Raw genomic sequence first — 27689 nt, 5'->3', positions numbered from 1 at the left:
TTTATCCTTTGTCCTTCTGCCATTCGCAGAGCTCGCTTCAATGCTACCAATGCTGCTTTCTGTGCTGAGGTGTTTGCAGGCAGCACCCCTGACTCCGTTCCCTCGGCGGTGATAACGACAGCATATCCGGCCATTCGCTTCTCTTCTCGCCCAGAGCTTCTTCCATCTGTAAACAACTCCAGATCAGGATTTTCCCAGAGGTTTGTGTCTCAGGTCTGGTCTGCTGGAATAGACTTGTTCAATAGTTAGCAAGCGATCGTGTTCGAAATTGTCCGTAAGGTTTTCTGTTGTTAAAAACGTAGTAGGATTCAGTATAGCAGTAGTCTTCGATTCCACATCGTCTTGTTCTAACAGAACAACTTGATATTTCAACATTCTGCTAAGGGATAGCCAACGACCCCCCTTTTGTCCTAAAACAGTCACCGCTATGTGCGGGACACATACTGTCATCTTCTGTCCCATTGTTAACTTTGGGGCTTCCTGGATCGGCAGCGCTGTTGTTGCTACTGCCCGTAAACACCTAGGCCGTCTTTTACTCACGTGGTCGAGTTGTTTGGAGAAGTAGCCCACAGGTCTCTTCCAGGTTCCCAGTCGCTGTGTCAGCACTCCAAGGGCTAAATGTTGTCTTTCGTGGACAAACAACTCAAAAGGTTTAGCGAAATCAGGTAGGCCTAATGCAGGGGCCATCATCGAGGCTCTTTTCAGTTCTTTGAATGCCGTTTGGCATTCGGGCGTCCGGGTTAAATATTTATCCTTTGATTCTTTCAGTGCCTCATATAATGGTTTTACATAGAGTCTGTAGTTCAGAATCCAGAGCTGACGCCATTTCACTATTTTCAGAAAAGCTCTCAATTCCTTCGGGCCGCTAGGTTTGGGAATTTGACAAATAGTTTCTTTCTTTTCACTTTCTAATTGTCTTTGTCTTTGAGATATTTCAAATCCTAAATAAATGGCTGCTGCTTCTCCTATTTGGGTTTTGTTTCTGGAAACTCTGCATCTTCCTTGGCCCAGAAAATTTAAAAATTTCAAAACATTATTCTTTACTTTCTGCCACTATCAGAATGTCACCTGCATTCTGTAACAATATGCCTCTCCCTGGGTTCTGTTTTTTCTATACATTTCTATATTTCTAATTTTTTTCTTGCCAGCTGAGTCCCAAATATCGTAGGACTAATTTTAAATCCTTGTGTAAGTACGGTCCATGGTAGCTGTGTCTTTCATTCTGTGGTGGGGCTTTCCCATTCCAAAGCAAATAGGCTTTGACTTTTTATGCCTGGAGGTATGCAAAAGAAGGCATCCTTCAAATCTAGTACAGTAAACCATTTATGCTCCTCCTTTAAAAGAGGTCAGTAAAGTGTATGGATTAGCTACTACCGGATGTATGTCTTGGGCCACCTGATATATAGCCCTTAAATGGTGAACTAGCTAATACTCTTTGCCTCTAGATTTCTTTACTGGCGACACAGGAGTACTATATTCTGATTCACATTCCACTAAAAGCTCATATTCTGAAAAATTTTATAATTAACTTCTCTAATCCTTCTTGAGCCTCTCGCTTAATAGGGTATTGTTTTTGTCTTACCGGCTTGGCTCCAGGCTTTAAGGTTACTTTTACCGGCTCTGCCCACTTAGATCGCTCCAGAGCTCCGCTCGCTCAAACCAAAGGAATTACTACGTTTTCCACTTCTTCGGGAACCTGTTCCTCCCTGGAGGAATCCTGTAACACAAACGCTCTCGCCTCTGTGGCTTTTGATTCTGGTATTAGTAATTTAATCTCTCCATCTTTAAAAGTTACTTGAGCATCTAATTTACTTAATAGATCTCATCATAACAGAGGCAGTGGACATTCAGGCATATACAGAAATTGGTGAGTTGCCCATTGCTTCTCCAATTTAAACTTTAATGGCTCTGAGAGGGGCTAATTTTTCTTTGCCCTGTCGCACTAACACCACCTCCGGATTTATGATTAAATTTCTCTTTACGTGTATTCAATACCAAAGAAGTGGCTCCCGTATCTACCAAAAATTCTATTTCTTCATTCCCTAGCTTCAGTGTAACCAGGTGTTCAGCTAGGGTTGATTCCCCTGGTCTCCTTCATGCCAAGCTACTTCAAGCATTTTACCCAGATCTCTGGATTCAGGTTCTTCTAGCTTCTGAAGGTTTCTTTTCCCGCCCCCCCCCCCCCCCCCCCCCCCCATCTGGGGCTGATTGTCTTATGAATATAGAGACCAACTGAATTGCTTTTTCTGGTTTTTCTGCGTTCAAATGAGTATATTTTCTGGCAGTCACCTTCAGTCTTTCCATAAAGGCTGAAGGGGACTCCTTTAATTCTTGTCTCGCTTCATAAATTTTGACCCATTTATTGCTTTTGGCATTGCATGTCTTACTCCAAATAAAATCTCTCTCTGACATCTAGTCAACATTCCCCTGGGTCCTGGCTGATTAGGGTCCCACTCGGGATTTGTAGATGGAAAATTCTTATTAATTGTTCTCTGTAAATTCCTGTTAGCATGTGCTCCCTGCACCTGCCTTCTGGCTGTATTCAATACTATTTTCTTGTCAGTTCCATCAAGTGAAGTATCCAGTATCACAAGTAGAGCAACACTTCAAGTTCTCACCACATTTTCCTCTCTCCAAAAACATTGCCGTAGAATCCTGTGGACGTATCTCACGCTGTTTCTGCCACGCTGGATGGTTCCACAGTGTAAAGAACAAATCAACATATGCCACTTCTTCCCATTTGCCTTCCCTTTTTACGAAACAACATTAATTGCAAGATGGTACGATATTGCAATGTCTCATGTTCTGGCCATTTGTGCCCACCTTCCAATTGATACGTTGGCCACCAATGATTGCAATATTCAATTAATGGTTTCCGAGTTAGTAGGTCATCACCCCCGATGTCTTTCCAGTGCTTCAAAATACATCCCAAAGGTGTTCTCTGTGGGATAGGTTTCTTACTCAGAAATGCTCCCATCTCCCAGTCAACTAGTAGTTGTGATTGTGCGCTATCGCAAATAGTAGTCAGAGGGACTCCAACCCCCGTTAGAGGTCTCACTGGAAATCCGCCACTGGGATCTGTAGCGCCCTGCTAGATATCCCTGGAGACTTCAACCCCCTGTTGAAGACCCCCCTACCCTCGGGTCCCGCTCCACAGGCTTTCGCCTAGCAGAGACTTACCAACCGAGGTACCTCTTGGCCCCAACCCTGCGTGGCTTTTGCCGCGCCTTACGGGCAGGCCCGTGGGACTCAAACCCACTATCCTATCCTATGTGGGAAGCTAACCCCACGTATTATTCTACCTAAGTTTCTTCTTAAAAGAATGCCTTGTTTACTTCAGTCCAAGGGATCTTGCTCAGAATTCTCTGGCCTGGGGATCGGAAGCTCTCCCCGAGAATTCCTTGGGGCTGGCTGCAGGTCCCACGGTCCCGCGGATCCGTCGAGATTCAAAAGCAGGGTCCCATCTGGGGTGCCAAAACTGTTACCGAAAAACGCGGTAAAATCAGAAATATCTATTCAACACAAATCTAGTATTAAAGAGCAGGCATTCTTTATTCACAGCGCCAGACGCACGGGGGATCGCTCCTCCTGGCGTGCGTACCTCACGCACCTTTCCCGTACAATTTGTAGATCAAAATTTTAGGTATTCATACATAGTCATTATTGCCCTGTCTACTGATCGGTACAAACTTGCTCGTTCCGTATGTAAATTACTGCGCAGGCTCGGTGGTGGTCCGTGAGTCGGTGGTCGCGATCTCCCCCTGCCAGAATTGCCTTTTGCCTTCTTGGCTCTTAATCTTGGCGGTCTTGGCTAGTTTTCTCAGTCCGCTCCACGAAACCGCGTTTTGTCATCCTTTTCTGACAGAAGCACGTTGTCTGTTGTTCTGTTGACGTTAACGATCGCCTAGTGACTAAAATGCAGATCGACAGACACACCGATTCGTACGCTCCATGTTCCCGTAATGGAACACCGTCTCTGGTTGGTTGATTTCATCGCTTTGGTTACACCTGTTCCTGTTGTTCAGTTTTTTCTTTTTTGGCTTTGTGTGATTCTCTCTGTGATTCTGTTTTTCTCTGCCTCGCTTTTCCCAGCTCCCCGTCCCTCACTTTGAATGCCCGTTATCCTTCAGCAGCTCACTCTCCCTTGGTTGCCATCCCCGTTTCTGAATTCCTCCTGCTTTGCCACGTAGCCCGTGGCTTTTTTCTTAATCTCTCTGTCTGCCTCAACGCTCCCGCCGCGCTTTTTAATTCGTCTGCTCTGTACCCTGCTACTGTTCTTGCCTTTCTGAGTTCTTCTCTGTCCAGCTCCCTTTCCCTGTTCATGAATTCCTGTTGTTCCTGCACCCGCCGCTGTTCCCTGTGATCTCCGTCTCTCTCTGTCCAGCTCCCTGTCCCTAGGTTTTAATTCCTGCCTCTGCCCGCTGTAGCCCGTCTAGATTTTTCTCTCGGCCTCTCTCTCTGTCCGGCTCCCTCTCTCTGTGTTCTAATTCCACGTTCTCTGTCACGTAGACCCGTGCTATTTGTTTGTCCTCATCTCTCTCTGTGCAGCTCCTTGCTGCTATGTTTTATTTCTTCCCTCTCTCTCTGTCTTTGTAGCCCATTGCTGTTGTTGTGTTTTTGGTTTTTTTTTTTTCCACTTGTTTCTTCGTTTGTCTCTGTCTGCCTCCCAGTGCCTGATCTTTAATTCCTCCTTCCCTGTTGGGCCGCTGTTCCTTTTTTCCATTCTACGTTGTGTTCTCTTTGGTCTGCTGTTCTTATTCATCGGTTCCCTCCTCGCCGCCCTGTGGCTTGTCCCCATTTTAGTGTTGCCTCCCTCTCCCTCCCTCTGGCTTCTTGCCCCTGTTTTTAAAATTCCTCCCTCTCTTCTCTCTTCCCTGTTGGCCATGTGATCGTCAGCCTTTCTCCACTTCTTTCTGCCCAGCTCTCTGTGTCTATCCATTAATTCTTCCCTCTCTGCCCTGTAGCCTGTAGCTTTTGTCCGTTCTCCATCTTGCTGTCTCTGGCTTCCCCGTGACCCTGTTTTAGAATTGTTTCTCTCTTCTTTCTGTACGCATTGCGATTCCTTTTGCTCCCCATCTCCCTTTGTTTTGGGTGTTGTTTTGTTGTTGTTTTTCTGGCTCCCTGTCCCTAATTCCTAATTCTCTGCCTTCTCGTGCTCTGTACCACGTAGCCCCGTGGTTTGTTTTGTGGTGTTCCCTCCCCGGCCCCTTCCCTCTGTCGTTGGCTGTCTCGGCTCCCTGTCCCCGTGGCTTCATTCTTCCCTTTCTGCCCTGTTCTTGTCGCTTATCTTGTCTTTCTCCATCGCGCTCGGTCCAGCTTCCTGCCCCTATTCTTCTTTCCTCCCTCGCTGTCGTGCTGCCTGCCCCAGGTTCTTTGTGCGTCTCCAGCCTGCTCCTCTTCCTTCTTTGTTGGTCTGTGTCCTGCTCTTCCCTCTTTCTGCTGCCTCTCTTCCCCTCTCTCTGCTGCTTTTATCTCCACCTCCGTCAGGCTCCCTGTCCTTCTCTGGCCGTCCTGTTCCCTGCCTCGTGCCTTCTCACTACACGCACACACGTCCCCCCCGCCCCGTCCAGCCGGATGCCGCTCTTCTCTTCTCTCTTCCTACTGTCCCGTGCCCTGCTCCTCACCTTTGGTGGCCTCCCCCTCTGCCCAGCAGCCCGTCGCCCCAGGAGCCAGGCGACGGACGGTCCGTTCCCTGCCAAACCGGGACAAGCGCGTGCCGTGGCTTAGCCCCAGCTGGCAACTCTGCACCAGGGAGCTGCTTGCTCGCTCCACCCTCAGTGGGCTGGGGGAGAGAGCTGGAAGGGTAAGAGTGAGAAAAATCATGGGTTGAGATCAAGGCTGTTTAATAGGTAAAGCAAAAGCTGTGTGTGGAAGCAAAGCAAGGAATTAATTCACTCCTCCTTTTCGGCGGGCAGGTGTTGAGCCACCTCTGGGAAAGCAGGGCTGTCATGTGTAACGGTTACTTAGGGAGAGAAATGCCGTAGCCCCTGCCCCCTCCACCCCCCAAGGACTCCCCCTTCTTCCCCCAGCTGCGTGTGCTGAGCATGATGTCAAATGGTATGGAATATCCCTTTGGTCAGTTAGCTGGGAAAGCTTTCCCAGCTGTGTCCTCTCCCAGCCTACCTGCTGGTGGGGCACTGAGAGAACCAGAAGAGGCCCTGACTGTGGAAGCAGTGCTCAGCAAGAAGCAAAACATCTCTACATTATTAACGGTGTTTTGAGCATAAATCCAAAACGTATCCCTTCCTAGCTACTGTGGAGAAAATGAGCACTATCCCAACCAACACCAGCTCCGTGCGGCTGCGGCAACGGCGGCCGAGGTGGCCTTGGGGCAGGGGGAGCGTTGGGGACCCTGAGCCACGAATGGCTCCTGGGACTTGTTACGTGCGCGCCTGCACAAACACCTGCCCTCTCGTTTGCCCTCAGGGCTGCGTTTGCGCTGCCTTTGCGTGGGGCAAGGGGCTGTGATGGAGCCCAGGGGAGGAGGTGGTGCACTGTGGGGGTGAGGGGAGGGGGCCCCCCGTTGCTGCTGCGCCTCAGCTGTGGGCGGGGTCTGGATGGAGGAGCCCCAGGTGCGGGCGGTGGGGCTGACGGTGCCGGCTCCTCCCTGGAAAAGGGGTGGTGCCCGGCTCCGGGGGGCCAGTGTGAGCCGAGGGCGGAGCGGAGCGGAGCTGTGGCCGAGCGTCAGCGGGCTGCGACTGTAGCGAGGGTGGAGGTGAGCGGGGGCTGGGTGGTGGAGCGCTGCGTCCCGGGTCAAGCCCCGAGGAGGGCTGCGGCGGGGCAGCGCCGGGTCGGAGCGGGCGGTGGGGAGAGCGAGGCTGTGCTGAGGGCTCGGTGGGGCTTCCGGGTGCATCGGCGGGAGGGACGGTGGCCCGCAGGGTCCGAGAGCGGGGAGGGCGGGCTGGCGGTGTGCCGGGAGCTGTGGTGGTGCGCCTGCCGGGTGGCCGGGCGGCCGTGTTGTGTCGCAGAGCATGCCGGGAGCTGCAGTCCTTGTGGCGCGCGGCTGCCGGGCGGCCGTGTTGTGGCGCAGAGCATGCCGGGAGGTGTAGTCCTTGGGGCGCGCGGCTGCCGGGCGGCCGTGTTGTGGCGCAGAGCATGCCGGGAGGTGTAGTCCTTGCGGCGCGCGGCTGCCGGGCGGCCGTGTTGTGGCGCAGAGCATGCCGGGAGCTGTAGTCCTTGCGGCGCGCGGCTGCCGGGCGGCCGTGTTGTGGCGCAGAGCATGCCGGGAGGTGTAGTCCAGGCGCAGTGGCTGCCGGCGCTGTCATGTGGTTCGCCGGGGCGTGGCGGGAGGCGCGGTCTTCCGGCGCTCGGGTGCCGGGCGGCCGTGCCGCGTACGGTAGGCGCGGTGTATTTTTGGGGTTGGATTCGTGTTGATTTCTGGGGGCTTCCAGGTGCGGCCGCTCCCCGAGAAGCGGTGAGTTCCCCGGGAGCTGACAGAAGGGAAGAGGGAAAGGAGGAGGACCTTTTCCCCGTGCCCAGGGCGCAGATGATGGCCGCCTCCCCGGCTCGCCGGACCTCCCGCTCAGCCTCCCCTGGCCCCCCCTTGCCCCGTGCGCCTGCCCCCAGCCCCGGCACCTCCCCTGAAGCGTGCTGCGTAGCCCTTGGCCGCCCCCAGGCCCTGTCGTGAAGGCAGCGAGCCGGCCCTCAAGTGCACTGGATTCCCCCTCGGCGCAGGGGCCCGTAGCAGTAGCGCGGGGAAGGGGCGGTGTGTCCGGAAGCCCCTGCGCAAGGAGGGGCTTTGGTCAGGGTCGATCGACGGTAATGACGGTCGCTGTTTCTTCTTTCCCTCTCCCAGAGACTGTGCTGAGGACGTGGTTGTCTGTCCTTCCCCCGGGGACGCCGTCGACTGCGGCCGTCTCAGGCTTGCGTGGCTTCTCTCTGCCCGGCTTTGCCATCCTCGCGGCGCCGGGGCGAAAAGGGACACACAGAGCCCTTCCCGGCTGTGGACAGGAGCTGCCTCGGCTGAAGCTGGAGACGCCAACGAAAGGTAAAGCAGAAGAAACTGAAGGCGCTCTGGCTGCCAGCTGCCTTCCTGCTGCAGGCAAGAGAGAGCCTGTCCCTGCAGGTGAGGGAGGAAGGATCCCCCTTCATAGTCCGCAGCGGGCCAGGCCACCAACGTGCACCGTAGGGTCCGTACGCGTAACCCGGAGTTGGGTACGGGCGTGTAGGGCACGAGCGAGCTAGGCTACGTGCCTAGGAAGCCTCATCTCGTAAGAGCGGTGAGACACCCACGTATCCTCTTTAGGTGGAGGTCGGCCTAGAGTCTGGAGCTGCAGAAGAGGCAGGGAGGAGAGGAGGGGAAAGAAGCATCTGAACGGCTAAATTGTGCCAGCAGCGCTGAGAGCGAGAGTCGCGGTGAGTCCTGGGCCAGTGGGGCCCCGTTGCCTCTCTTGTGCATCCTGGGCCCTCCCTGTCTCTCCCCTGGCCCCCTCTCTTTCCTTACCTGCTGCAAAATTTTTTTTTGTTAGTTTGTTTTTTTTTTTTGAGCCCCCCCGCACCTTCTTTCTCCATCTCGCTCTGAGTGGCTCCCTGCCTCCCTGTCTTTTCAGTCCTCCCTCTCTCTGTCCTGTAGCCTGTGGCTACTTTTCTCTGCCTCTCTCTGCCTGCACTGGATTCCCCCTCGGCGCAGGGGCCCGTAGCAGTAGCGCGGGGAAGGAGCAGTGTGTCCAGAAGCCCCTGTGGAAGGAGGCTTTGGTCAGGGTTGATCTGCGGTAATAACGGTTGCTGTTCCCTCTTTCCCTCTCCCAGAGGCTGTGCTCAGGATGGGGTTGTCTGTCCTTCCTGTTCGTCTCTTCCTCTCTCTATTCCTTTGCGCTGGTCCCTCTCCCTATTGTTTATTGTTTTGCTTCTCTGAACCTTTTTTTATTCCCAGCGTTTTCCCGTGACAGGAGCAGCAAAGAAGGGAGCGGAGCATCGGGGTATCCATGGAGAGAGCATTGGGCGTTCTCCTGTCTTTGTGGGGCTGACCCTGAGGAAGTGTGGTACGTGGGTCGGTAGCATGAATATATATATTTTGTGGGTGCACAAACCCGTTTCAGAGTGTCAGAGGGTAAGGGTTTTGTTCTGTTCAGTGTAAACATTGTTCTGTTTGGTGAATTTGTCGAAGATGAGAGTTCAGTGGGGGAGGAAGTCAGCTCTCTGGCTGGTTTGAGGGTAAGGTGGGCTGTACGTGTTTGTCGGTCATCTCTCACCTGCCAGATGTTTTGAACTAGTTGTATCTGGTTTTCGTAGGGAGTCACGAAGGGGTTTGGGGCTCCCCAGTGGCGGGTGCTGTGGCCAAAAGAGAAAGCAGGGTCACAGAGTGCTTCATTTACGGGGCTGGCCTCGGCCATCTACTGCACAAACTTCTGGTATGTAGCAATCGGGACTCGATTTCCTGAAGGAGGAGAGGATGATGGAGCTCGTTATAAGAGCATAATCGTTTTGTCTTCTTTTGGCAGTACGGGCACCCGAGGACCAGCTTGCTTTTGAGGAACGGCACGAGGATGTTGGTGTCGACGCTCAGCAGAGGAAGGAAGCTTCTTTTGGAGGCCAAGAAGATGAAGTAGACTGCTTATTTGTTGTGTTTGATTTTCATTGCGGGGATGGGGAGGGGTGGAACATGCAAAACGCGGTCCTGGGCAGGGGAGGTTTCTGACGTGGGAGGCCGTGAGAGAGATCATGGACGCTGCTGGACAGGCGTTAGAACCCGTTGCTCAGGTTGGACGGACCCGGCAGAACCACCGCACCATCTTAAGTAATGCCTGCTCACGTACTGAGATTTTAGTAGTTGCCCCCGCATCAGCTTTGGCTTTTCCTCGTCGAGCTTGTGTTTTGGCAAGAAGCGTCTTTCGTTAAGCGTTTGGGTCTAAGGGGTGTCCGTGAGGCTACGTGGTGCCCATCCCCATGAGATTTTGTGACCATCAAGTGATATTCAGCATCCATCTTATGCCCATCTCCTGTAACTACTCTGCAGTTTTCGCTTAAGGCTTGATAGCGCAGCGTTAGCTGAGGGCGGCATTTACCCCGCTGGCCCCTCCACGCCGACGGCGTTTCCCCTGCCGGCCGCTGTCCGTTCCCTGTAACTGTGACTCTTGTCCTGGCAGAACCTTTGCCAAAGCCACCTTTGTGCTCCACAGCAGTCTGTTTTCTGTCTCGAGTATGTTTCTTTTCGGTATCCGATACCCCAGAGCTGTGTACCGTTGGCTCAGGTCTCTTCTTGAGCTTCTGCGAGAAGAGAGAGCCTTCATCTGTTTTTATCCATGCGTCTCCTGGGGTGTTTTTTTGTTGTCCTTTACAATTTAGTTTTGCCCCAGCTACTGAGGTGTTAATTTAGCTGCTTCATACGGTTCCCGATACGCTTGTGTATTTCCACGTTTCTTTTCGTGTTTTTTGTCCTTTGAGACTGATCTAGTTCTGTTAAGGGACTGAGTGAGAGAGAGCGTTGAGGTGACTCCGAATGGTTGATGGCTTTACAATAAATGATTTACTTTATAACCAGAGATATTTTTTGAGAAGGGGTTCTTAAAAGATTGCGTTCTGCTTTGCCATTCCGCTGGGGTAGATGAGCCCCAGCCTTTTTTCGGGAGGCTCATTCTGCTCCTGGGCTTCTCTGGTACTGTTCCTTGAGTTGGTTGCAGGTTTTGAGCTGTCTAAGCTCTTTGGGTAGGTGTGTTTTGACATTCAGAGATGGGGAGGTTTCTGGTTGAGGTAAGAGATTAAGGAGCAGTCAAAGTTGAGCAGCAGATATATATTAGGAAGTACACTTGTACGAGCTTTTGTTTTCCCTTGGGTCAGTAAGTTTTTGTTGGGTGTTCAGGGGTAGCAAGATGGTCTAATAGTGTGTTTTGGATTATTTGGTTTTGTGGGGGTGTTATGGTTTTGTCTGGGTTTTTTTGTTTGTGGTTTGTTGGGTTTTTTTGTGTGTGGTAGGTTTTTTGTTTGTTTTTGTCTTGTTTTCCAGGAATTTTGACTTGACTGAAGGTAGAACCTTATATTTTTTCCACCAGTTTTGCCTGTGTTGTGCAAGTTGTTGACGTTATCTCTCAATAGGACTGATGGTGAGATGCTGCGGTAGGGGTTAGGGTGAGTGTGTTGTACACATCTGTATATGGAGCTCTAGCCTTCCTTCAGAAAGCAGCAGGGACGTAACGCATAGTGTGTGTCGGTGTACGGGACTGCTCGTCGCCTTTCCCGATCGCCCGCAGAGTACCACGTTGTCCCGAGAACCTTTGCAGCTTGCGGCAGGTCCCTTGTAGATTATAAGCATCAGGACTTCTGTTATTTTGTGGGCCTGTAGAGAGCACGGAGTCTGCGGGAAGCCGGAAGGTGGGAGGTGCTCGCAGAATGCGGGGCAGAGGTGGGAAGGGCGGCTCCCGAGGAGCGGCTGACAGAGGGGCTTTAGGGGTGCAAATACAGGGCAGGAGCTGTCGGGAAGGAGTGAGGTTCCTTCCCTGACAGTTCAGGAGGAGAGGAGGGGTTTTTGAAGTCTTGGTACCGGGGAATGGTTGGGAAAGGGGTGTTTAAGTGTTAGCTAATGGTCGTGTTCTGTGTGCAAGCAGCCTCCGGTAGCCCAGTCTCCTTCCCCGTATGTGTCAGCACGGCCACTCGAGCGTGCTGTCTGCCGAGAGGTTCTCCACGCGGCTGTTCATGGAGTCGCTCAGGAGTGAGTTACCTACAAAGGGAGAGTGTGTCGCTACACCAGCCACGCCTGTTTGCTTCCCGTACTGCTTTTGGTGTTTGGCCTATCGGTGTCCGCCTGTGCTTGAGTCATCTGACACGAACTGTGATTTTTGTGTGTTGCGTGGTTTGACTTTTTCTTGCAGTTTAAGTAACAGGTCGAGGGTTAAGCAGGACAGTCGAGCGAGGTGTGACGGCAAAGGCGAGCAGATGGCGTCGTGTGCTGTGACGGGGCGGGCTGTGAGGTCACTCGTCTGGGATTTCTGCCTTTGGGGTCTCTGTGTTGCCGAACAAGTCGGTCAAAAGGATTTGTTAGTTTGTTTTGCGTGGTGAGCTCTTGCTTTTGGAAAGCAGTGTCCAACATCTGTGTGCCTCTCCGTATTTCCCCAGAAGTGGGCCCGGCATTGAAGGTGACGGTTCCCCAGCCATCGGGGACGGACCGAGAATGCGAGCAGGCACCTGACGTGGCCACTGACCCGGGAGGCACGGATTGGGAGGTGAGCGGAGCCGTGTTGGCACGGTAGGGGAAAGGATGAGTCTGGAATGTGGCTGTTGGTGCAGATGCGCGGTAGGGAGCCGGACACGGAAGGGAGGGGGCGAACAGAGCATCGTGAGAAGGTAGGTCAGCACGTGACAACGGAGGGGTCGTGCAGTGTGAGCACCTATGTGACTAGTTAATGAAGGGACTCACAAAACTATATGCAAAGCGGGATGTCTGCCCCGAGCTCGTTGGGCAAGGTGAGCGATGAACAGGGAGCCGTAGCAGCTGTTATTTTTGAGGTGTGGAATTGTTTGTGAGCGGGCGGCCGCTTCCAGGCGCAGGGGTCGCCTTGTCTCTCTGGTTCTGTAGGCACCGTAGGTGGCGGCGGCCACGACATCCAGCCTCATTAGAGCGTGGGGGAGCGGAAGTTCACGGCGCTTCCGAGGAGGCTGTTGTTGCGGAAGTGGCCGGCGTTGAGTGGTGCGATGCTGAGTGATGGCACCGCACGTTTGGAGATGAAGAGTATCCGTGTGACCGCAGCCCCATCCTACGTAGCCTGTGTGGCCTTTTTAAAGGATGGCTTTTGAGCCCCCAGATTTGGAAGGGAAGCTGAGGGGCCGATGCGGTCTTTGTGCGGGTGGCCGGTCGGTTGGGGGAAGCGCAGGTGGGGCAGGCAGGGGTTGTAAAATCAGCGGAGGGTACCGTTCAGAGACCGGACACGTTTGGGCCGAGAGAGGTTGTGGTGTCCTTTCTGCAAAACAGAAGCATCTGCCAGGCAGGGGAGTTCCTGCCTGTGCTTGTGCTGTTGTGTGGATTTTGTAGTCTGTCTTTGTTCCTTACTGTACTCGGGTCTCGATGTGTCTGTTGTTCTCCGTGCTGAGCAGGCACCTAGGTAGCAATATTGAGGGTTTTGCAAGCCCTGGCTCATCGGCATAATGGTAACCGAGAGCTTCCTTTCTCGCATTTTAAGTCTACTGCATAGATTTGTCTTGTGTCTGAAATATTAGACCTTTATAGAAGGTCATCTTTTTGCAGCGGTGATTAAGGCGGCCTCGATACTGCTGCTGAGGAGCAGTCTGAATACGCAGAGCCCTTTTCTGGGACCTGTTCCCTGCACCTGAACGTTCTGAGGTCTTTAAGAGTGGCTTGTCGCTCGTACGTCGTCCTAGTTGTGGGTATATGGTTTTATTGCAGGTGATGATGGTACGTGACTTCTCTGCGGATGCTATAGCTTCTTCCTCGCTGCCGTATAGATCTTCTCGCCCGGTGGCATCTCTGGGCCGGAAGTCCGTCGTCTCGGTGAGAGTTTTCTTAGGTGCCTCGATCGCGTCGCTTGTAGTATTTGTGAGCGGTGTCGGTCCGTGCACGTCGATGCCTGTGTCAGAGCTGCTCCACCTGGGGGTGTAGCAATGGTAGAGCGGAGGAAAGAATAGCAATAAGAGTATATGGTTAATGTTAATATGCATAGACTGTTTTGGCAACGCCCGTACAACCCTCGTCGGAGCGAGTGGCCGTTGGCAGCGGGCGAGGATGGTAATTTCCGGGGTGTTTTGTGGGTGCCGAGGGGATGACCGTAGCTGCCTGGGAGAGGCAGCTAGAGTGCTAGCTGAGCAGAGGGCACCTCTCAGCTGTTCAAGCTTGTACGTGCGTGGGGCTTAACATTTGATTGAAGGTATTTCCTTTAATGGCATGCAGTAGTTGGGCTCTAGATGGTATTCCTAAGTGGAAGCAAGACCTGTGGAATGGTTAAGCTGTTGCTGTGCGTCCAGGTGACTTGTTCTATCATGCTGTTCTTGCAGAGGATGAAGATGGAGCTGTGCAGGGTGATGGAGCAGAGCTGAGTAGAGCACACTAAGGCAGCGGGTCCGTGTGCGGGATTAAAGGGAAGATGCGACCGAAGGCTATTTGAGTAGCATTTCAGGCGAGCTGGGTCGCAGTGAGGGGGCGCATGGGGCTGGTGACTTTGTTCTCTTTGCTCTCAGGAGCACAGCGCTATCCCTAGGGGCTGGCAAGGTTCTAATTGTGGGGCCGGCGCCCATCGGGCGCTTCTTTTTGCGTTACAGTTTAAAGCGTGGATCGCTCTGATGTTTGAGGAGTTTCTGGGCAGTTGTCGTCTGCGGCGTCGTTCCCAGATGCGTGAACAGCTCTGCTCTGTCGCTGTCTGTTTTCAGGGAGCGTGATTTCTTCCCTGCATCCTTACGTTCTTAGGTCTTGTAGCTGGGCTTCTTGTGCCTCCTCCCTCTCAGTTTTGAGAGGAACTTCTTGTCACGGGCCCTGACGCTCTTCTAATCTTTTTGGATCTCGTTAGGGCCTCCTTGCACCACTGTCAGGGTTCTGCAGGTCTTGTTGCTGGACGAGCTCTTCCGTCCAGTTGTCTCTGTGTTTGCCGAGAGCGTTCTCTCGTCTTGGAGGCGCGCAGTTTGTAGTGTTTCTCATAGCGTTGGTGTGTGCGTTTTGTGAGTTTGGCTCGGAGCCGCCTTGCTGGCCGTGTAGAGTCGGGTAGGTGGCACAGCGATGAGAGCTTAGGGTTCATCTGTTGCTATGCTAAGGCTGTTGGGGGAAAGGTGGTACCATCATCTCGGATTGAGTGGCCCTCCTCAGCAGGCAAGGACCGTAATCACCGTGACGTTTTGTGGGCTCGGAGGCCGTGACCGTGGCTATCTGGGAGAGGCAGCTAGAGTTCAGCTGAGCAGATTACCTCTGCAGGGTGTTCAAGCTTGTACGTGCGTAGGGCTTCATGTTTGATGTCATATGTTTGTTTTTAATGGCAGGTTATAGTCGGTGTTCAGGAACAGTTAAGGTACTGCTGTGCAACCAGGCGACTTGTTTGGTATTGGTTTTGGAGATGCCGAGGGACGAGTCGTGCAGGGCGATGGAGGGGAACTGAGGGGACCGATGTAAGCGGGTGAGTCGGTGCGTGGTGTATATAGAGGGAAGATGTGACCGATGCCTCTATGACTCCATTGCTCCTTGCGTTTGTCTTTTGTTTTGGTTTTGAAGTAGCGTAGCAATGAGCAAAGGAGGCAAGTCGAGCAAGGCGAGTGGTGATTGGTGGGCTGAAGTAGCAGCTCTTTTCTGAGGTGTTGTGTTGCTGGTGAAGTTATAAGCAACGCGTGTCGTTTGGGTGTTACGGACGGCGGGCGAGGTGCCGTGTTCAGCTGCAAGTGACGTAGGCCGGGTGGGAGGCTGTCGAGGGAAAGGGGTGCGAGACGGGGATCGGTGCGGGCAGGCTGTGGCATCGGGCAGCATCTCAGGAGGTGCCTTTTCGCTTGGCTTTTTGCAGGTGCCGCTGGCAGGCTTGGAGTGCTGCTGCCGCACGCCTATGAGAGGTCTGAGAAGGTGGGGCAGCGGCCAGCATCTAAGACCAGAGAATGCTGTGGTCCGTCGTCGAGCTCTTCAGTTTTGTAGGTAACACGTGGGCCGTCTTTGGAACGGCGTATGAGCATTAGAAGTGAGCTGGGTAGTAATGAGGAAGTCACGGGGCAGTGATTTCTCACGAGCGTAACGGTAGTTTACTGTGTGTTGATACGTTTGGTGCCACAAGCGATGACGGAAGCGGGGTGTGATGCTGGAATCTGTGCAGAGCAGGTGAGCCGATGGGCATGTTCGTTTTGATGAGGGGGGTGCTCTGGAAGAGATCTGTGTGATACTTATTGCTGGCTCTGGGTTTTTTTCTTATGATGAAGAGGCACCTGGCCACTGCAAGAATATCCTGGTTAGCTGGTGTGTTTCTTGTTGTGAAAGGATGCATAATCTGACCCATCTGAAAGCCCCACGGTGTGACTTTGGTTAGAAAGGATTTTGAAGAATTGAGATATTTCTTATTCAGTGAGGTTGCATTCTATGAACTTGCCATCAGAGTGCATCTTAGAGACGATGTCTTTGTCAGTAGAACTCATCAGCACAAGACTTGCAAAGTATTGCTTTTTTTTAAAGATAAAAAAATCCATGGTCCTTGCGGAGATCCAAGCACAGCACATACTCCAAAGGTTGATGGCATTGGTAGTGCTTGGGTTCTCAGTTGTAACAGTCGAGATACCATAAAATGCGGTTCCCCTGCATGCTTCGGTACAGCCGAATGCATTAGCAGGTCTGCCGGTCCTTCTTGGTAGCCCCGTGTATTGCAACACTGGGGATTTGATTTGTGTGGTTTTTTGTTGTGGTATTTTTTTCCCCCCCAAAAAAGTAAAACTGTATCGGGGATCTCTTCACTCACCGATTCTTCTGTCATAAATGAAAGTTTAAAAAAAAGCTAACATCGTCTGATTTACGACGTGACTTGCGCTCTTTCAGCTGTAACTGCCAAGCAGATGTAGGGTACGATTTGTTAGGTGTACTTAAGCAGGTAGGTATTTGTTGTAAATATTTAATGAGGGGCGACTGAATGTTGTGGGGGGGGTGTTTCCTGCCGGTATTTTGAGGGAGCGCTCTTAAGTATTTTATTTCAGTCTCGCTTTCGACGCGCGTTTCCCTGGCAGTTCAGCAGCATCTCTTGGGCGGGGCAGCCGGGCGGACGTCCCTCCCGACTCCGTAACACGCCAAAACCCCCCAGTCACGTTGCTGCTGTGTATTTTGGAGATAGATAATCTTATGGCGGGCGTGAACGGCTGTGCGAGTTGAATGAACGCAGAAGGAAAATGGAAAGCTTTTAGAGCCTAGACGCTCATATTGGATGTGCGTAAACACGCGCCCGCCTTCTCAGCACAAAGTGAATTACTGAGATTTATTCTTAATTTTTCACGTTACTCTTTCAAGTTTGACACGCTTCACTTCAGGCTTCGTGGAGCCAGGCAGCAAGACGTGCGGCAGCAGGGCGAGGGCTGTAGCTGCTGCGGTGGATCTGTAAGCGGAGGTTCCGGTTCCGGTACAACTTTGCCCCGCAGCCTCACGGGGTTATCTCCCCGCAGCGGTGCCGTAAGGAAGGGATGAGACGTTTTCCAGCACCAGCCAGAGCGTTCAGTGTTACGCGAAGGATCTGTTCAAAATGGTATCGGTTAGTCTTAATACCGTTTTCAAGCGTTCCAATCACTCTAGCTTTTAAAGGATGTGTTGTGTTTTGACGTGACCCGTTTGCCTGGAATCTTCCTGCGGCTCAATTTCCTTCCTACCCCTTATGCTGACTGAGCTCCTCCATTTTCTTCTGTGCTATTTTATTAACGTGCTGAAATATAGTTTGGGATTTCTGTTTTTCAGATGTCGTCTAAGTGTCTCGTGATGCTCAAGAGATGCCCGCCGGTCGTTAAGCGTGGTGAAGGTAAGGGGCCATCCCTCGGCCTGGAGGCTCCTGGCTCTGTCTCCGTCTCCAGCGGGTGCCCCGCAGGTGCGGCCGCGAGGGCTGCCCGGTGGGGAGAGTCGGGGCCCCCAGGGACCGGGGCTGTTTGTCACCCCGGGGAGCCCGTCCCAGTGCGGGAACATGTCCGAGCGGAGCCCGACAGAGACGTGACACCGTCCTCTGGCACGCTCCTGCTCTGCCGTGGGGCAGGCGCCAGCCTGCGGACAGGGGCTGGGGGGGCTGCAGCTGTTTGGGGGGCTGCCCCACCTTTTAGATTTTAGCAGAGCTCCCCCTTTTCTGGGGGGTGTGGGAGGGGTGTGCGTGTACCTTTGTAAATGGCACTATTAAAGTAATGAGCTGCAGGTTGGAGCAGGTTCCCTTGTTTAGTGCCCTTCTTGGGGGTGAATAAAATTGGGGGAGTCCTGGGGGGGGTGTGATGATGTCATGTGGGGTGCCCCGGTGTCACTGGGGGAGCTGATAATGCGTCAGAGGAACAGGTGAGTGGGGGCGTCATGTAGGGGTTCCCCCCCAAAAAGGGGGGTTACAGCCCCAAAATGCCTGAAAATTCAGGGGGGCTATTACAAAAACCTCTTATATATATTGACATGTGTAATATTAATTTATAGATGCATAAAGGGATTTTGAGATAAGAACTTATCTCTCCTATATTATATAACGGATTTCGGGATACAAAAATTCTGCATCGAGATGCAGGGTTTTAAAACACAAAAGTAACTCGACCGTCTATATATCTAGATCAAAAAATAAAGGAGTTTAAAGTGAAAAGGATAGATGAAGGAATTCAAAGCAGAAGAAAGTCTGACTAGAGCGAGCATCTACGCTTAGTGTGTGTTACATAGTCTAAGTAGATGTGTAATCTAAATAGAGGTTATATAGAGTGAAATAAGCCGAGGTATAACTGTAAGTAGATGTCTAAATAGAGAAGTCGAAAAAGATTGAAGTGTCAAAGGGTAAGTAAGCAGATAGCTAGCCTAAATAGCTGTTTTATGTACGTGTTAATATGGAAGTCTAAACAGGTATGTGTAAAGAGATATTCTGTGTAAGTGTAAATAGCCTAAATAGGTGTAAGTGTAAATATAATAGCTAAGTCTAAACAGATGTTGTATGTAAATGTAAAACAGATAGTATATATAAAATATAGATGTACTCCGTAAGGATGTGTAAGTAGACACATAGTGCAAATGTCTATGCTATGTAAGGTTTTAAAATGCAAAGAAACCACGTTGATAGAGATGTTTATAGAGAAGATTTAAAAATTAGACACACAGCCCACCCCCCAATCAACTGAAGGCACAAAAGCGCTTTCAAATGCTGCCCCTTCCCCGTTCTCCTTCTCCCATCCCGATTTGGGGCCGATTCCCCCAAATGGGGACTTTCCCCTCTGGGGCTGCGTAGGCAGCCTGGGAGCTGCTGCCAGGGCAGACACACACTCCAAAGCCCCTGAGTCTGGGTCTGCAATGGGGGGTGAAAAACCCCAAACAGGTTTGGGGGAAAGAAAACAATTCGGGGCTCTTGGGAAAGCCCACTCCTGCTGGGTTTGTGCAGTTGGAAAGGAGGGGGGTAAAAAAAGCGGGGGTGGGGGGGCGGAACCCTGCTAACCATTCTCATGCACAAAAGCAAAAAATCGCCAATTTCAATGTTGTGGAAAGGGTGAAAAAAACCCGGAAGTGAACCGTTTGGAAAAGCAATCCCAACTTTTACCTTATGGAAAAGCAAAAAAAAAAAAAACCCCAAACGGACAAAACCACAGTAACCCGAACAACAACAAAAAAAGCCAAACCATCCAACCGGAAATCACCAAAACTAAATAAACCCACCGAAAACCCTAAACTGGGGAAAATTTGGGGTGAAACACCGGCAGTTTGAGGGGCATTGCTGGGGCTTCTCTGGAATGGATTCTCCGGAGCGGGTCAGTTATCTGGAGCGGATCATCTGCTGCAGGTTAGCCCAGGTGAGTTGCCCGTTGTGGATTATCCTGGGGGGACCCCCTGGTGTCAGTCATCCCCATGCATGTTCCCCGTGGCGTGTCTGCCCAGACATGCCCCTGTCCAGCGGTGTCCGCCTCCTCCCCCGCCCTCCCTCTGCGTGTGTCTGTGCCCTCCCAAACGCTTTCCCCTGACATGGCCCCCCCGCATGACTTTTTTTTTCCCCGGTGACGTCCTCCCTCTCCCTGGCCTCCTGTTCTGTGCTCGCTGAAGCCTTGTGCTTACGCAGGATGAGCAGAGCAGGGTCCTGGCAGTGCAGAGGCGAGGCGCTGCCAAGCCAACGAAGCCCAAGGCTCAGCAGTGCACAAGTCCTTTGCAGGTCAGCCACTGGCACCTGGTCTGCCTGGCTGCCCCGTGCCCTGACGCACAGCTGCCCCCCTCACCCCAGGCAGCCTGCCTTCGGAAGGGCAGCTGTGTTCCCCTGATTGATTTTCTTCTTTAACCCTCTAGGACCTGTTGACTTGCTGCTCTCCCTGTCACAGCCCTGATGCCGCAGGCCTACAGCAACTGATGGGGCTCACTCCGGGGGGGTGGGGGGTGGGAAAGGGGACCTTTCTCCCCAGGTCGTTTGTGCTGCTTCTCCTCCCTAGGGCGTGGGGTGGGGGTGAGTGGGGCAGGAGGGAGGACGGTAACGGCCACCTGATTTTTAAAGCAGTCGAGACAGAAGGACTAAAATGCTCGAGGCACTTTGGTGGTGGGCGGTGCGGAGGCAACGACTGACACTGCTGGGGCTGCGGGAGTGGGGAAGGTGCAGAGAAACATGAGCTCTGCGCACGCAGTGACAGTTCCGTTATCCCGGCGAACGTCACCCCGAGCCGGCGCGGGTCTTGCCCCAGAGAAGAGTCACGGACATCGTGCCGCTGCCGCCGTGCTGTGCTACGGCAGCCGGGAATCGCGCATGCGGAGTGGCGATGGTGGACCCTGCTGACACCGTGCGGCCAAAGTGCGGTACCGCACCCGGAACAGACGCATGCGCGGTGGCGACGATGTGTCACTGCTCGCTGCTGCCACCGAGCGACCGAACCGCGGAACAGCGGGGGCCAGCTGCGCTACCCTGCTCGCGGCAGTCACCGAGCGCTCAAAACCGGGTACTGCAGACGGGCAGCCGCCCGTTCCCGACGGTGAAGTTTTTTCGCTGGTCGCTGCCGCCACCGTGCAAGCAGATTCCGGTACTGCAGCCAGGCAGTTCCGTATGCACAGTGGCGCTTTACGTGCTGCCCCTGCTTCCACCGACCGCCCAAGCCCTCGTAGTGCATGTGGGCAGCCGCGCATGCGCAGTGGCGCCTTTTGTGCTCGCTGCTGCCACCGTGCGATCAAACCCGGGTACTGCAGGTGGGTGGCCGCGCATGCGCAGTGGCGCCTTTTCGCTCTGCTGCCCCAGGTACTGCAGGTGGGCGGCCGCGCATGCGCAGTGGCGCATTTTCGCTCTCTGCTGCCACCGTGCAACCAAACAGCGGTACTGCATGTGGGCAGCCGCGCATGCGCAGTAGCGCCTTTTGTGCTCGCTGCTGCCACCGTGCGATCAGACCGCGCTACTGCAGGTGGGCAGCCGCGCATGCGCAGTGGCGCCTTTTTCTGCTCGCTGCTGCCACCGAGCGACCGAACCGCGGAACAGCACGGGGGGGAGCTGCGCTACCCTGATCGCGGCAGTCACCGAGCGATCAAAACCGGGTACTGCAGACGGGCAGCCGCCCGTTCCCGACGGTGAAGTTTTTCCGCTGGTCGCTGGTGCCGCCGTGCAAGCAGATTCCGGGACTGCAGCCAGGCAGTTCCGTATGCACAGTGGCTCTTTACTTTCTGCCCCTGCTTCCACCGACCGCCCAAACGCTCGCAGTGCAGGTGGGCAGCCGCGCATGCGCAGTGGCGCCTTTTCTGCTCTCTGCTGCCACCGTGCGATCAAACCCGGGTACTGCATGTGGGGGCCGCGCATGCGCAGTGGCGCCTCTTACTGCTCTCTGCTGCCACCGTGCGACCAAACCGCGGTACTGCAGGTGGGGGCCGCGCATGCGCAGTGGCGCCTCTTACTGCTCTCTGCTGCCACCGTGCGTTCAGACCGCGGTACTGCATGTGGGCAGCCGCGCATGCGCAGTGGCGCCCTTTTGCTCTCTGCTGCCACCGTGCGATCAGACCGCGGTACTGCAGGTGGGCAGCCGCGCATGCGCAGTGGCGCCTTTTGGCTCTCTGCTGCCACCGTGCGATCAAACCGCGGTACTGCAGGTGGGCGGCTGCGCATGCGCAGTGGCGCCTTTTTGCTCTCTGCTGCCACCGTGCGACCAGACCGCGGTACTGCAGTTGGGTAGCCGCGCATGCGCAGTGGCGTCTCTTCGTGCTCTCTGCTGCCACCGTGCGATCAAACGGCAGTACTGCAGGTGGACGGCAGCGCATGCGCAGTAGCGCCTCTTTCTGCTCTCTGCTGCCACCGTGCGATCAAACCGCGGTACTGCAGGTGGGCAGCCGCGCATGCGCAGTGGCGTCTCTTCCTGCTCTCTGCTGCCACCGTGCGATCAGACCGCGGTACTGCAGGTGGGCAGCCGCGCATGCGCAGTGGCGCCTTTTGGCTCTCTGCTGCCACCGTGCGACCAAACCGCGGTACTGCAGGTGGGCGGCTGCGCATGCGCAGTGGCGCCTTTTAGCTCTCTGCTGCCACCGTGCGACCAGACCGCGGTACTGCAGTTGGGTAGCCGCGCATGCGCAGTGGCGTCTCTTCATGCTCTCTGCTGCCACCGTGCGATCAAACGGCAGTACTGCAGGTGGACGGCCGCGCATGCGCAGTAGCGCCTCTTTCTGCTCTCTGCTGCCACCGTGCGATCAAACCGCGGTACTGCAGGTGGGCAGCCGCGCATGCGCAGTGGCGTCTCTTCCTGCTCTCTGCTGCCACCGTGCGATCAAACCGCGGTACTGCAGGTGGGCAGCCGCGCATGCGCAGTGGCGCCTTTCTGCTCTCTGCTGCCACCGTGCGATCAGACCGCGGTACTGCAGGTGGGCAGCCGCGCATGCGCAGTGGCCACCCTTTGTATTCTGCTCGCTGCTTCCACCAAGCGACCGAACCCCGGGACTGCAGGCGGGAGCTGCGCTACCCTGGTAGAGATTTCCACCCGCCCCTTACCCGATCGCGGCAGTCACCGGTCGATCAAAACCGGGTACTGCAGACGGGAAGCTGCCCGTTCCCCAGGCTGAAGTTTTCCTCTGGTCGCTGCTCCCACCGTGCAAGCAGATGCCGGTACTGCAGCCAGGCAGTTCCGTATGCGCGGTGGCGCTTTATTTTCTGCCCCCTACTTCCACCGAGCGCCCAAACCCTCGTACCGCAGGTGGGCAGCCGCGCATGCGCAGTGGCGACCTTTTAGCTCTCTGCTGCCACCGTGCGACCAAACCGCGGTACTGCAGCCAGCAGCCGTGCACGGGCTGTAGCGACATTTTGCCGCGCTCACTTCTCCACGCCACTTAGTGACCCCCCGCACGCTACGTGGTGACGTCACCGTGGGGGCCGGAACCGTGTAGGCACAGCCCCTAGCGACAGGTGTTGACCCCTTGCGATAGCCCGTTGAGGGCGGTCCTGATACCCCTCGCCACGCTCTTAGCAACGGGCCCTGCCCCCGGCGATGGGCAGGCGGGCCGTCTGATGTCCGACCCACCTGGCCCCACCCACCCACTTTGGTGCTGTGTGGTGCACTTTGCTCTCTGCTGCCACCCTGCGAGCCTTCATCCCTCGGGGGGGCTCGGCCCGCCCCTTTTGCGGGGCGCTGTGGGAAGGGCGGGGGCGGGGCCCGGGGGTCGAAGAGCCCCAGCCGGGGCTCGGGCAGCTCTTGCTGCCCCTGGGCTTCTCTGCCGTCGGTGCTCCCGTGTTCCCTCGGGCGGTCGCAGCTTTGGGGCTGTCTCAGCCCCCCGGGCAGGCGTGCTCTGGCGTTTAGAGAAGCGGAGGCGTTGCCTGAGGTAAGGATTCCAGAGCTTGGCACTCTTTGGCAGCATCTGTACTAGAAAGGTCCCTTGTGGCCTGCTGTGCTTTTTTTCTCCCGGGATGTTGTTTCGGGCGCTGAGGGGGCGGTGAGACGGTTTAGTGGTATGGTGTTCTGTTTGGGGTTTGTTTTTTGCTTTGCTGGTTTTCTTCCCCCTTGTGAGATCATTTCATTCATTTATCATTTCATATTATCATTTACCCCGCGCCATTTCCGTCCCCTTTGGGCAGCAGCGGATCTGCCGCCGCTTCAGGCGGCCGCTTTCTCGAGGGCGAGGAGCTGGGACGACAACGGGCCGCTGCAGGCTCTGGTCAGGGTAAGAGGCTGTTCCCTGGGGAGCCGGCGCAGGGGGAGCGGAGGTACGCACGGGCACTTGTCGGTGCCCCTGACCGGTAAAGGGAAGGTTAAATTGTTAGAGTGCAAATAAATACATTTTATTTAGGGAGGAGTCGTGACTAAATTTAATCGCAGCTATTACTGAGCAAACCAGGCAGTCATTATTCCTAATCTGTAATTAAAAAAAAAATAAAGGCAGTCCTTTTTTATGCCATAAATAGAGTTGCGAGTCATTAATAGCTCAATCTAAATACAGCCGTTATTACATCAACTGCAGGCATTAATGACTCCTGATCAGAAACAAAATAAGGACAGTTTTAGAATCTACAATGAAAATTGAACTGGAAAGCTAAATTGGGAGTGGGTAATACTGAAATTGTAACAGGGCTGTTAGAAAGTTCAGAGGCAGCGACAGCTCCTGCTTCCAACCCAAGCAGTAAACGAAGCTTTAGATTCTTAAATGAACAGAAATAAAGGTGAGCTGTTAAACAGTGGCTGGGTTCAAGCGTAGGCATTAAGAAAATTTGCAGGTGCGGGTGATTCCTGACGAGAACTAACAATTCCAGAAGATTTAGATTTAAAATGACAAAGCTAATGGAGTGCCACAACCGCCCGGATGTAACTGCAGCCGCTTTGGGGGAATGCCCCAGCCCTCCCCAACCACCGCTATTAATTACTGCCAAGGAGAGCGAAAGTGAAAGTAGAAGCAGTGCAGGTGAAGTGTGAGCAGTACGCTTTTTCCTAAGTCATCTCTTCGTGTCAGGAGAGGAAAGAAAATGGAAAGAAGATGTTTGCAGGGGGTCTGTGCTGGGTTACCTGCGCGTCTCTTCCGTGCATCCTTGAGGAGACATTTAGCTCGTGTTGGGCGCTCGCAGGTGGAGACAGGGCGAGCTGGAGGCAGGATCGGTGCTGGCCCTGAAAAAGGGATGGGCAACGAGCTGAGAGAAGAGGGGGCAAGGGCTGAAAAAGGGTCTCCAGTTCTGCAGGGAAGGCAGCGGGATGTGACTCGGCAACCGCTCTGAGGAGTGCAGGGTCATTCGCTGCGATGAAGTCAGGGTCTGCGGCTGGCCCGGAGAGGCAGCAGAAATCCCAAACTCTTTGCAGGGGTACCGGCCAGATTAGGGCAACACCTGAACAGTAAAACCATTTAGGGGAAGCAGAGCTGGGCTGCACCGCGTGGCCAACCTCCCTCTTCTCCGTGAGTCCCAAAGGGGCAGCTCCAAGAAGGTGCTGAGAATTCATCCCTTGCGCTAAAAATGAGACGCAAGTAGCACCCACCCGTGAATTTTATTTTCTCTCTCGCTCTGCGGCTCCTGCCTGCTTGTCTCTCCTCAGTGCTCACCTGCACCCGTGCTCGGATGGGGCAGCTGAGGGAAGGTGCTGCCATCTCCCCAGCCCCGGCGGACCGCCCCTCAGCTGTGTCCTCTGTCAGGGAGCGTCGTCATCTCTCCTGCCTCCCAGAGCGTGTCCTGTAGTGGCAGACGCGCGGGCTTTTCCCTGCACGCGCATACGGGAAGGGAAGCGCAGTGAGAGCTGGGCTTGTCAAAGAGTAACGGGGGTGGTGGGAAGCGTAGCTAGAACCGGAGAGCTACAATGCAAAAGCAAAGCAGACGGGACACAAAAGTAAAATGGTGCACAGGAATGCTGAGGCGAGAACTCCCGCAGCACACAGGAAATCAGTGTCGGAATCTATTTTCTTCTGACTGCCAAATTAAAAATAATGGCACGCTTTGCAACGCTAAGCTCGCTCTGATCGTCTGAACTGTTTCTTTCCAACTCCCCACCGCCCCCAGCACACCGTTCAGCCTCCTCAGCCTGAAACGCCTTGTTTTCCTTCTTTTTTTTTTTTTTTTTTTATGACAGGGCAACTTCTGTTCCCGAGGTGGTGCCTACAGTACAGCTATCTCTTCGAAGGCAGTTTGGTTTAGGTCAGAGAATGTTTAGCCTGGACTGAATCAGCCTCTGTTTCTATTTCTGGAAATCATCGGTCCTGTGCATAAAGCCCGGAAAAAAGGAAATATGAACCAAAGGACGTGGGGCCTGCAGGGGTAGGAAAATATTTGAGAAGAGGTTCAGTGGGGAAATGATTGTTTGTCTGTGGGGCGTCCAGGCAAGCAACCCAGCTGCTAGAAAGCGGCGCTGTCCCCAGGATGGCCTCGGCGGTCCCGTCGGAGTCGGGGGAACAAGGACAAGGCAGGGTGAAGCATCTGACCTGCCGTGTGGAACGTGACTGTACAAAGCACGTGTGATGCACTGCAAGTTCATTTGTTTAAACTGTGAGTTAAAGAAGGTGTGCAGTTGCTTTGTAAACAGCCGACGCTCTAAAGCTACACCCGTCTAACTGCTAGCTGTATTAAATCTATCGTATTGCTGTTTCTGCATTAGAAAAAAGTAACAAACCAACACACCTATGTAAGCACGTCTAAGTACAATGGAAAACCACTGTTTAACGCGTGGCATGTGTGGGTTGTTTTTTTGGGGTGGGAGGGTGGGGTGTATGACAAAAACCTGCGAGAGACACACGCACACACGCACATGTAATGTTTAGCGCTCACCTAAACCCAAAAAAGAAAATCCACTCTTTATTTTGCAGCATTAGCATTAGCTTCCAGCGCACAGCCTGAGCGCGTACCTCTGCTCTCACCATCTGCTCCCTCTTCAACCGTGTGTGGCTGTCATCATCAGCTTGCACAGGCTTTCCTCGTGCAAGTTTCCGCGACAGCTTACGAGAAGGCAGGGAAACAAACCCAGCAAGACGCGTAGTGCCTTCCTCTATGGGCTCCGTCCAGCCTTTGTTAAAATGAGCAGAAAAGAAATCTGCTGCTGCCTTTACCCTGACTCGCTCTTACAGAGAGCATCTGACTTGACCCGCAGCAAAGCGATGCCCCAGGCAGCAGCACGTATTGGCGCGCACCGCGGTTTCACCCACCTGTTTTACTGCGCCGGTCCTTTCCCACGGCCGATGCCGCAGATGTGGCGCGCCCCACCCCCAAACCTCTTTACGAGGGTTCCCTGGGCTCTGCAAGTCGCCTGCTGGACGTGTTGCTGATTCAGGCACGGGCAAAGTCAGCTTCTTCGCTGGCCTCGGGCCAGGGCAGCCACGTACTCGAGGGAAACTGAGAATATCTCCAGCGAGATCTCACTGGGAGGCTGGGACCTCGTCAGTAGGGGAGAAAGCCAAGCAACTGACACTGAAAGGGAGCTCTTTGCTAGGCTGTAGATCGTAAAGTTAACAAAGAAAACAAACCTGCCTTTTTAAAAATGCCCTCTTTTGAGTCTGCCACGTTTGATACAGATTTTTAAAATTGCAGGGTACATCTCCTACAGGCCTCATGCAAAGGGAAGTGAGTACTTCTGGCTCTCAGGACAAGGGGGTCCCTCAGGAGCCCAGGCGCTCACGCCAGCCGGCATCTGGCACAGCACAGGGCAGGAGCTTTGGCAGTAGTACGTGAGCTGAGAATGAGAGTCAGGCAGCACTGCACGCTTCTCCTGTGAGCCGCCGAGGCTCGCGCGCTGTACCTTCCACAAATAAAAGGCCAGAAGAGTCAGCATTTCTGCTAGTTCCAGCCTCATCCGTACCCTCGTTAGTGTAACTGTAAGCGAGCGTCCCGTAGCGACTGGGAGCGTGGCAGCTGGGCTTCCTGCGCTGTCTTAGGTTGTGCCCTTGGAGAGACCCTTCTCCGAGCCCCGGGCTGGGTGGGCTGCGGTGCCGTTCAACGCTGAATAGGCACGAAGGCCTATAAACAAAATGTATTTATATTGCACCCATACCCGGCAGCCAACCGCCGCTTTATTTACGTATTCTGCACCTCCTGCCGACGCTTTTAAACTTAGCCGATATTGCCGCAGTTTTCTCTGACGGGGCAGGGGACTGCCACGCAGCAGGGGGAGTTTCTGGGTGCCTCCCACGGACACAGACGTCCTCAGCTGGGTAGGGACAGGGTGAGAGCTGGAACAACTCTGCTGACATGTAAGGGCCGTCC

General features: G+C 54.0%; 2 long non-coding RNA genes across 2 annotated transcripts; both read left to right on the top strand.

Annotated features, from left to right (window-relative positions):
• The first annotated feature begins 17061 nt into the window (after positions 1 to 17061).
• On the top strand, positions 17062 to 19934 carry LOC142048071 (uncharacterized). Its single transcript, XR_012657391.1, has 3 exons — positions 17062 to 17132; positions 17333 to 19383; positions 19868 to 19934. It is a non-coding gene; the product is annotated as an uncharacterized LOC142048071 (long non-coding RNA).
• A 2091-nt stretch (positions 19935 to 22025) lies between these two features.
• LOC142048067 (uncharacterized) lies at positions 22026 to 26160 on the top strand. Its single transcript, XR_012657388.1, has 2 exons — positions 22026 to 23686; positions 25570 to 26160. It is a non-coding gene; the product is annotated as an uncharacterized LOC142048067 (long non-coding RNA).
• Positions 26161 to 27689: the final 1529 nt, after the last annotated feature.

Source organism: Phalacrocorax aristotelis, chromosome 24 (genome assembly GCF_949628215.1).
Source record: "Phalacrocorax aristotelis chromosome 24, bGulAri2.1, whole genome shotgun sequence".
NCBI classification, from domain to species: Eukaryota; Metazoa; Chordata; class Aves; order Suliformes; family Phalacrocoracidae; genus Phalacrocorax; species Phalacrocorax aristotelis.
The sequence above is the reverse complement of the archived record's forward strand: the minus strand, read 5'-3'. Positions and strand labels throughout refer to the sequence as shown.